Here is a 10967-nt window from a genome sequence, read left to right as displayed (position 1 = left end):
GAGATGCCTGGAGACACCCCTGGAGGCTAGCCACGCCTCACTAGTGAGGCGGGACACACAGATTGAATACCTCAGCCCTAACCACTGGAAAGCACACAGACATAATCTAGTATTTGAGGAATTAGCTGCAACATGGGCAAATTTATTTACCAAAAGATTGCCATATTGTCTCTTTCCACCTTGGGAACAAAGTCAAGCAGTGATTGCATAAATAGGGCCAAATATTGTAAGGTCTGTTTTTAATGAGAGTCTGAATGTCAGTTAAATAGTATTACTGCTAAGATTATAATGGTTGGCAACCTTCAGTCTCGAAAGACTATGGTATAAGCCTACAGCACCCAGTATTCCCAGGCGGTCTCCCATCCAAGTACTAACCAGGCCTGACCCTGCTTAGCTTCCGAGATCAGACGAGATCGGGCATGTGCAGGGTAACAGTTGCTGCTACAGAATATATCTGTCTGAAGCAAAGGCACCTTTAATCTCAGGTTCCCCCAACTGCCCAGTTTGCTGTATACTGTGGAATTGAGGCTACATTTGGCCTTTTAATCCTTTTTACTTCTTTGGCTGGATAATAATGTTAGTGGGGGGAATAGGGGGAAGAGAAAGGGAAAAAGACACATGTTTATTTTCTAGAACAACAAATGGGTTTTGGCCACAAATGAACTCCTAGCCTTTACCTTTCCTTTGCTACCTACCATCTGACTGTCCTTAGCCTATTCCAACTACCAGTTGACCTTTGGCAGCAAACTGGGAACCCTGATAGTGCTGGAAGAGGAAACCTGCACTGACACTTGACATGCTCTCGCCTACTCCCTGTCTAGAGTTCCCAGGCATCTTTGCCACATCAACTGGAGGGGGGGGGGGGGAGAGAGTGGCCAAGTTGGGGCGGTGATGCATGCAAGGGAAAAGGCCAGCAGAGAAAGAATGGAATGTATACACAACTCTCTACCTGCTGCTTTTCCCTCTGCAAAGCAGTACGCTTGCAGGGGAAAGAGTATCATTTGCAGCACTCAGAATTCCCAGCCCTGCTTTTGCTGAACTGGAAGAAATTTGCTGATCAACACATTTAAGGGCAGACTGTCGAACTTACAGGAGAGACCCAACACTCAGTGCAAGAAGGTCACAAGTTCGCTGGAACCAAGAAAGGCTGTGCCTAGCTCTTGCTTACAAATATTTAATGACCAGCAATCCCCTGGGTTGTATCCCTAGCTGCCAAGGAACAGCAAACTGAGGGGCTTTGGCATAAGCAAGCCCCCTAGTCTATCCATAGGTCCTTTTGCTCCCTCATTCTGGAAAGAAGAGCCCAGAAACCTGGACTGTGTCATCAGCTATCAAGATCCAAAGTACTATGTCAGCTATTAACCCCCACTCCACTTCAAATTTTTTAATTGTAATTTTAATTGTGCATTTCAGTTGTAAGCTACAGTGAGAGCCAATCTTGGCTGAAAAGCAGAATTTACATACAATGAAGAAGGTAGAAACTGCACAAAATCAATTCCTTTGCCATTCAGGCACCTATTCAGATGTTTCAGATCATTGCAACTGATCCAGAAGACAATCCCAAATTATCCACAACTGGAATTGGCCTATTCCCTCTGCAAGTTCCTGTTTTGTCCATCTAGTACAGGGGTGCTCAAACCCTGGCCAAGGGGCCATTTGCGGCCCTCAGGGATACCCATTTTGACCCCCAGGTAAACCCCAGTCTCCAATGAGCCTCAGGCCCTCTGGAGACTTGCTGGAGCCTATGTTGGTCCAAAAGGTCTACTCTCAGCATGAGGGCTGACTGTTTGACCTCTCCTGCCAGCTGCAGGTCAAGGGCTCCCTCTGCTGCTTGCTGTTTCACATCTGTGAAGCTGCAGCAGTAGCAAAAGAAAGGCCAGCCTTGCTTTGCACAAGGTTTTTAATAGGCCTTGAGCTATCGTGAGACCTTCATTCATTCATATAAGTTCCATCTGTAATATATTCATTTATGTAAGTATATTCAAATTTTAAATGTAATTTTACCTGGACCCCAACACAGTGTCAGAGAGATGATGTGGCCCTCCTACCAAAAAGTTTGGACACTCCTGATCTAGTACAACTAACTCTAGGAAATAACCATGCTTCTCTCGTGTGACATACACCCACCCCATTAAATGTAGCAGTGTTACAAGAGTCAAAATCGGACACCTCACATTTCCATACTTAAAATATGAACTGCAGATTTATGGCTTCATCTGCACCTGCAGGATGTCTCTTTTTGTACATGATCTTTGCTTCCAGTGCATTTGCCTTCTAGTTGGCATCCTTCAGTCTCGGAAGACCATGGTGTCACGCTCTGAATGGTGGCTCTGGAACAGAGTGTCCTCTCCAGTGCGTGAAGCCTGGGTAAAGTAGGTATGGAGGACAGGCTGTTACCCATGCAGCAATCCCCCCTCTCCACGTCGCTGAAATGGTCCAATGGAAAGGCAGAAGCCAATACGGTTGGTTCCAGCGGCGTCGCAGGAGTTGCCAGAACGTGACTGTGTTCAGCCATGAACTGCCTCAGGGACTCCGGCTCCGGATTTTGCCTCGAGGTTGACCTTCGAGGTTGCCTCGAGATTTGCCTTCTAGTCACTTACTATTCCTGCAGTGTCTTCCTATCTAATATCCATCTCCCTTCCCATGCCCTCTTCCCACAATCCTGGGTTATTCAAGAAACATGTGACGAGTCTGTTTTCATATCTTCCTAAATGGGATCTTTGCCATAACATTTATGCAATACTATTAACAGTGAGTGAGCTAGATAACTGCAGCAAGAAGAAGGCAAAAGAATGGCATCCCCATGGAAATGGAAAACAGCACATGCATATTTTTTACAGCAGGCTGCAGGCAGGAGACCTGCAAAGGAAAGGTACAAAGACATGAAGTGCACTGTGAATTGAAATGGTCCATTTATTCACTACTCTTCTTTAATCTGGGACAATATTTAATGCCATTAACTCAGGAGGTACACCAATCCCCAGCTGTGCCTCATGCAGCAGGTGAGAAATGAGTTAAATAATTGGGCAGGAAAACCCCTAGCTTCCTTTTAGTCCTCTCAGAGTGCATCCAAACCAGGAGATCCAACAGCACAGCAGTCCCTGTGCCGGCGGTAGATGTCACAAATGTACCATAACACACGTTTGTGCACCTGGAGAGGAAGCAGTTGCAGCTGGGAGGCTTGCATTTCCCCCCCCCATGTCTGTTTTTTAGCAGGCACTGATCTGAAAAGCCCCACAGGGTAGGCTGGAGGGCTGCTCAAGGTGAGGAGGAAAATATTCCCTTACCCCAAGGACACCTGATTCTAAGCTGCATTAGATACCAAGGAGGCCCTGCGGCCCTGCTATACCAGTGCAATTTAAGATTGGGCTGCCCATATCTAAAACTTTAATCCTAACCAACTTGCAGCTGACCTTTACAGCAGAGAAATTAGCAGAAATTGCAAAGCCTTAGTTACAAATGTTATTCAAAATTCAGGAAATAAGGGAAATCTCCTGAACACTTTTTTGAAGAATTTCAAATGAAATGAAAGCAAAATCTTAAGACAGAAAAAGCATTGAAAGACAGACCAGCTCTAATATTCATAGTTTTTGGAAAGAATATTGCTGATGCTTTGTCTTCTTCTTGCTACTGCTGCTTGTACCCCAACCATTTTCTAACTGAGAATTAACTCTCAGTAAATTCTCAGTTAAAGAAAATGGTTGGGGTACAAGCAGCAGTAGCAAGAAGAGGACAAAGCATCAGCAATATCCTTTTCAAACAAATGAAGATTGCCTATAACCCCATAACTCTGAGAGAGAAAGGGGCATCTATATCCACCCATGGCGCAGAGGAACTGTTTGTGAGGACCTCTTCCAAGAGCGGATGAAAGTTTATATTGGGCCTGCTTTCTATTTTAAAAACCTATGTAACCACCAGAAACATGCAAAAGGCCAGTGTGGGGGGGCTTGGATTCTAGAACGGTTTATATCCCTTTTCCAAACTCATGAGCTCTGCTAGGTAGCTGTTCCAGTTGCAGCATCAAATTAAAGTTACAGAACGTACGTTTGCTGACAAATATTTTAAGATTAATGGGAACTCCGCAATCTCTTCAGAAACCAGCTAAGCTATTGTGCTGTGTCAGAGAAGGCAGAAGTCAAAGGCATCCTCCCTACCCCATCTCATAATACAGACTTATACAGCTCAAGTGCCCCTTCCCCTTTCTGTCACCCTCGTTCTTGCAAAGGTTTCCAGCCTACTTCACCAACGTCTCACTAAATGCAACGCTGACAGAGCGATTCCATTTTTCTAAAGCCTACTGCTAGAATAAAGGCATAAGAACGGGTTGGACAGCAAGAACAAAGCTTCAAGAGCACCACACTAGTCATCCTGACAATTAAGAACACATTTATGTATATTATTTATTACTGCTTTAAATGTTAAGCTGTCTTCCCATTAAAAGAGAAAGTGATATATTTAACTAAAGTCTCCAGTATAACCGAACTGCCAGCTCTTTATCCCCTTTTTATCCCTGTCCCCCAGATAAGGATGCGTGGTGGTTATCAAACTATGTTAAGTGGTAGTTTGCCTCAACACACACACACACACACACACCCACACACACACACCCTTTTAATTTTTGCTAAAATGCTATTTTAACAAGGTTCAAACACCATTAATGGCATGTTTGGCTCAAAGTACTGTATCCTCACACTAAAGGGGATGGGGAAAATCAATACTCTGTTGCCATGGCAACAAAAGGAGGCCCAGGTTGGCCTGGGGTGGTCTCCTCCACTGAATCAAGTTGCTTCAAACCCTTCTATAGCGCAGACAAGGCCTTTGCCCTTTGCCAGTGCAATGAGCTTAGTCAGCTCTCCTTCCCCAATCCCCTGCTCAGTTAAAGTGACAAAACCACAGCCCCCAGCTCCACTTGAAAGGTACAGAAACACACCACACCCTCACATTTCTCCTGGCACTCTTTGCCCTTTCGAGGGCTTCACAGGATGGTTGCCTAGGTTTTTCTTTTTTTTCCACATCCTTCAGCCACAAAACATGAGCACGGCTTTCCTGTGGTGTATAGGCAAGTTTATGAACAAAACACGTTTCCAACCCCAAAAACATTAACAGTTTCTTTTGTCCTAAAATGATCAGGGAAGAGCCATGGCAACTTGAACACACAGAATTTCTGGAACTCATTCAGCCACTAACATTACACCTCATGGTACATACTGTACTTTTAAAAAAAGGAAGAGGGAGGGGAAGAGTACAGTTCTGCTATCATTACGCTATTCCCAGTAACAACATGTGCCCAGAACTGTGTCACCCCAAACAGAGTTATGCTGAGTCTGGTTAATGTGCGCCCACAAAACCAAAATTGCTTAAGAACAATGCTATTGAACCAGCTCAAAAAGCCCATGTAGCATTTAGCAGTGGGACTATGTCCAGAGCAACCAGACTGGGATGCTGCAGGCCCTATTTTGTTCCCCATGTTGTTCAGCATTTGTAGGGAAACACTGAGTAGGGTCATCTTCAGAATTCTGAAGGAAAAGTGTTATCAAGATGCTGTTGACATATAACTCTATGGGCTGGAGGGACTGAGAATCCCTGAACTAGCTAAGCTTGTTGCCTATATCCAGGAAGCTGAACGCTTTCCATATGCGCTGCCTCCGATGCATCCTCGGTATCACCTGGCTGGACAAAATTCCAAACAACATAGTCCTGGAACGAGCTGGAATCCCCAGCATGTATACACTGCTGAAACTGAGATGCCTGCGTTGGCTTGGTCATGTCGTGAGAATGGAAGATGGTAGGATCCCAAAGGATCTCCTCTATGGAGAACTAGTGCTGGGAAAGCGCCCTACAGGTAGACCACAGTTACAAGGATATCTGCAAGAGGGATCTGAAGATCTTAGGAATGGACCTCAACAGATGGGAAACTTTGGCTTCTGAGCAATCCGCTTGGAGGCAGGCTGTGCAGCATGGCCTCTCCCAGTTTGAAGAGACACTTGCCCAACAGACTGAGGCAAAAAAGGAAGCCAGGGAGACAGACCAGGGACAGACTACACTTGCTCCCAGTGTGGAAGGGATTGTCACTCCCAAATCGGCCTTTTCAGCCGATGCTGAAAAGTTGCTGTTCCAGAACCACCATTCAGAGCGTGATACCATAGTCTTCCGAGACTGAAGGTTGCCAACTGGTGTACTGTCTACTGTGGTGCCCAACAGTCTCCCTGACTGAGCTGGATGGGGTGATGTCAGGAGTTTCCCCACTTATGGGTTTTGCTCCTGAATTGGGAGCTTTACAGGATTTTATGGTTGTGTGGCAACCATAGGTTCGTCTCAACTGATTTCTGCCCCAAAGCACATGGCAGGAAACTTAGCTGAGCAGGCAGGAATAAATTAATAATAATAATAATAATAATAAACAACTTTATTTGTATCCCGCCCTTCTCCCTAAAAGGGACCCAGGGCGGCTAGGAAGTGAAATGGGTGTGGATATTAAGATCACTCCTCTGTCATGGAGGGATCAGTTCCTGGTGGTATTTAGGCTGATCACAGTGCCTTATCCCCGTAGGGGCCTAATTTGCATGATCCACCCTCAGGAAAGTTTATGGGTCCAGACTGATTCCTGATGGTACTGGGGAAAATTGCCTGCTGCTGGGGCTTCATGACTCATCTAAAGTTCTGGCTGACCTTTGGAGTAAGGAAATGACCAGGTGTGTGGATGAGATCACTCCTGAAGGACCCATGCCTCATTACCATGTCCATGCCAACAGATAAACGCTAGCTCCTGCTCCATTTCCAAAACAAGTTCTAGGTTCTGTATTTATTATTAAAACTTTAAATGTCTTGGAACCAATTACCTCAAGGATCATCTGATCCTTGATCCCAAATGAAGCTACCTGACTATTAAAAGCTCCTTTGGAAGCCCTTCTTCTGGACCATACGGGAGGATCTTTTCAGCTGAGGTTCACTTGCACTAAATCAGATGTCTGACAAAATGCAAAATTCCATTTGCCTAGGACACTTGGGCTACTTGTTAACTGCTGTTTGGAACTTGGCCTTCCCATCTCTGTTTTTGCCTGTTTCATCAGGCATTTGGTTGCTGAGTGGATTTTTACCCTCTGTGTCATTGACATACTGTGGTAACTAGACTTACTCCCTGGACTTACCTGTTCCCCATTGGCTCAATGAGTTTTTTCTTTTTCCCTTAAATTTTGCTCTGCTTTGATATTTGTTTTTCACCATGTAAAAATTAATGTTCCAATGCCTTGTTTGATGTTTTTTACTTGTGCTACTTTGTACGCGATTATAAAGCTTGTAAGCCTCCTTGGGCATTTGCTTCGGCATGGGAAAGGCAGGGTATGTATGTATGTTTGAATGAATGAATGAATATTCTGTATTGTCTTTCTGTTTTGAAATTACAAGCTGCACTAGTCAATTCTAGGAGAGACATTTCCTCCTGTTTGAGAGAGAAGAGGGAATGCCTCTTCTAAACTACTACTTGACTTCTGCAGTTTTAATGAATATTTGCATTACAAATACATTTTTAGATATTCAGCATCCCAATTAGTTGATCAAAAAGTTTTCATATCAGTTGATCTGATGAAGCACTTGCAATGGCATGTGTCAAGTACATCCTACTGAAGTCAATGGCAAATCTTCCTTCACTATTAAAATGCTTACAAATTACATGGAAGCATACATCTTATTACTTTGAACCTTTGTGGCTATTCATAGGAGACTGTTGTCACTTTCACGGTACACAAGTATATTCTAGCACTGAAAGAATCACTGGGAAGCAAGCACTACAGACAGGGAGAGAGGCTGCTCTATAGCAGAGCCATTTACAAGGCTAGCCCATTTTTTGACCTTATGGCTGTTCTAAGTGCATTGTTAAGAAAGAGGGGATTTAAATAAAGAGACAAGAATCTTACCTGCCATTTCCACAGGATAACAGAGGAACATTTATTGTGTTCCTCAGGGCCACAGCACTTATCTTTGCCTAGTTACATAACAGGGCGAGTATAAAAGGAATCCTGTATTCAGATAAGGGGAAACAAGCTAAATCTAAGTTGCAGTTTCCATCCATTCATACAAACAGCAGGAACTGTGTTAAAGCTGGTTTAGTATTTTGGAAATACAGGTCCAGCCTATTTATGCATGGATTTCACTCACCAAGAATGGCTCTTGCAAATGAGAAGGAATGTGCTGATCCCTTGGGGGGGGGGGGGAATGCATTCCTTTAAGATCAGTTTAAAAAACTGAACAGTCCTTGAACAATAGCCTCCTTAATGAGACAGAGAGAGGGGGCAGTTGGCTGACAATCCATCAACCCTTGTCTCTCCAGTGGACCCCTCCCTGAAAGAAAGGTGATCACTTTGCACTGGTGAAGGGAGGGGCTGAGTGAAGAGCTTGGAGGAGGACTGATTGATGGATTGTCTTCTTAATGACTCTTATCTTCCATCACAAAGGTCAGCAAGGCTGTTTTTAAATCCCTGCCCTGAGGGGCTTATATTGACACAACAGAGGTGACAGAGCAAGAGTTAACTGGGGAAGACTATGCTGCTGTTTCACTTACTGCAGGGGTGTCCAAACTTTTTGGCAGTGATATGTGCAGAACAGAGCAAAGAAACTTTGTTTTCTAAATTGATTTGCTATAGTGCAAATATATATAGTGCTATATATTTTTGCCATCCATGTGAGTGCTTAGAACAACACACACTGTACAGGCAACTATTTTCTGCCTTTAGCGCTACCAAGCAAACACCTAGGTTTGCAACCAAACTGCAGTTTAAATATAAAGCTAAACATCAGATTGCACTGTAAGTCAGGGGTGCCCAAACCCTGGCTAGGGGTCACTTATAGCCCTCAGGGATTCCCAATCTGGCCCGCAGGGAGACCCCAGTCTCTGAGCCCTCTGGCCCTCGCTGGAGCGCGAGCTGGACCAAAGCAACTGTTCTCAGTACGAGGGTGACTGTTTGACCTCTCACATGAGCTGTAGAATGAGGACTGCTTGCTGTTTGACATCTGTGATGCAGCAGTGGCAGCAAAAGAACCACCGGGCTTGCTTTGTGCAAGGCCTTTTATAGGCCTTGAGCTATTGCAAGACCTTCATTCATTCATAAAAGTTCCATCTCCAATATATTCATTTATGTAAATTTATTCAAATTTTATTTATGCAGTGTCAGAGAGATGATGTGGCCTTCATAAGAACAGCCCCACTGGATCAGGCCATAGGCCCATCTAGGCCCTCCTACTGTTATGCAGGATCAAAAGAGACCACTGACACCAAGCTAAGTTTAAGGCTTTTTGTTAGGAGGAATAGAACCTGAACCAAACAAATGGAAAGACCTTATTTCAAATTCCCCCAATTAAGAGAGGACCTAAGGTAGGCAGGCAGGCACTAGGCAGGCAGGAGGCAGCAGGACTTGAGGTAGGCCAAGGGCTGGAGGCTTGATGGAAGTTCCCCTCTGGTTCTCAGCTCCAGCAAGAGGCTCTCTCCCAGGGCTCTTTCCAGCAGCTCTCCCACAGAGCTCAGGGTTCAGCTCCTCTCTGCAGCTCTTCCCTGGTGGTCTCTCATCCTCCACCTCGATCCTGAAGCTCTTCTTGGCAGCTTTTCCCTGGTGGTCTCTCATCCTGCAGCTTGAACCTCCTCTCGGCAGCTCTTCCCTGGTGGTCTCTCGTCCTGCAGCTTGAAGCTCCTCTTGGCAGCTCTTCCCTGGTGGTCTCTTGAGCTCTCTGTGCTGGTGCAGCCCCTTTTATAGCCTCAGTGGCTCTGCACACAGCAGCCTCTACCTTTCCTCCAGTGGTACTGCAGCCTTCTCTCCTGCAGCAGTTTCCCATTTGGTCCTCCAACTCTCAAGAGCTTGTCACAAGGTGCTCAGTTCACCTTCCTCAACAGTGAGCCCATTGGCTCAAACAAAACTTTATAATGATTGGCTCAGATAAACTCAGACTGACTGTCAATTGGCTCATGAAAGGCATAGGCTACGATCCCCTCAAGCCAATTTACAGCAGTCAACTGAGCCCAAGTTCTGCACATATCACTGCCAAAAAGTTTGGGCACCCCTGCTGTAAGTGAAACAGCAGCATAATCTTCCCCAGTTAACTCTTGCTCTGTCACCTCTATTGTGTCAATATCTATAAGCCCCTCAGGGCAGGGACCTGCACTCTTATTCTTTGTAAAGCACTATAAACATAAGTGGTACTATAATAACAAGAATGAATTGAAGCAACTAAAAATATATGAATGGGGCAGAAAGGACTGGGTTAACTAATGGGGCAGGAGGTCTGGTCTAGAGGGTAGAGCCTCCGTTTTCCTGAAGATAACATCCGAAGGTCGCCAGTTCGAGGCCATCGGCACCGTGAACTGCGAGACCTTGAAGCAGCAGACAAGCCTAGCCGAGTTATGCTGAGTTATTTCACCTGCTCTTTGGCCGCTGTCAGCCTGTGGGAGGAAAATGGAGGCCAGAATGCAATACCAGATCATTAAAGATCCATCTGAAATGTTGTGGTTCTTGAAAGACAGAACCTTCTTCAATTGTAAAAATCCCTGTTGGGATTTAGTATTGCCTGCCTATGTAAACCGCCTTGAATTAACGTCTGAGGAGAAATCTGATTACCAAGAAAGGCGGTATAGAAATACCTGTATTATTATTATTATCATTATTATTATCATTATTATTATTATCATCTCTTCCTCCCCTCCCCCCAATCAATAGCTACATGCTCATCCCACCTGCCAATGTTGCAGCCCTTGATTGGGCTTTTTGAATCCCTAGTATTGTTCCTTAGGATTTTCTTTTGAAATGCCCTGTACCAGTCAGGCCCTGATCAAGTCATGCTCTGCCCAAAGACTAGGGTGGGTACAAGCCCTGTAGACTGAGCTGTTCATTTTTGTTTTGTCTTAAGTTATATTTAAGGCAGCACAAACAGCTGCATTCTTTGCTCAGCAAAGTTTGCTAGGACAACACATCTTGAGAACACCA

The 10967-nt window shown here is 44.9% G+C and overlaps 1 pseudogene; it reads right to left on the bottom strand.

Annotated features, from left to right (window-relative positions):
• Positions 1-326: 326 nt before the first annotated feature.
• On the bottom strand, positions 327-446 carry LOC136638291 (5S ribosomal RNA; annotated as a pseudogene).
• Between the last annotated feature and the right edge of the window lie 10521 nt (positions 447-10967).

Source organism: Tiliqua scincoides, chromosome 1, assembly GCF_035046505.1.
Source record: "Tiliqua scincoides isolate rTilSci1 chromosome 1, rTilSci1.hap2, whole genome shotgun sequence".
In the NCBI taxonomy this organism is placed as follows: domain Eukaryota; kingdom Metazoa; phylum Chordata; class Lepidosauria; order Squamata; family Scincidae; genus Tiliqua; species Tiliqua scincoides.
This window is presented reverse-complemented; position numbering and strand designations above follow the sequence as displayed.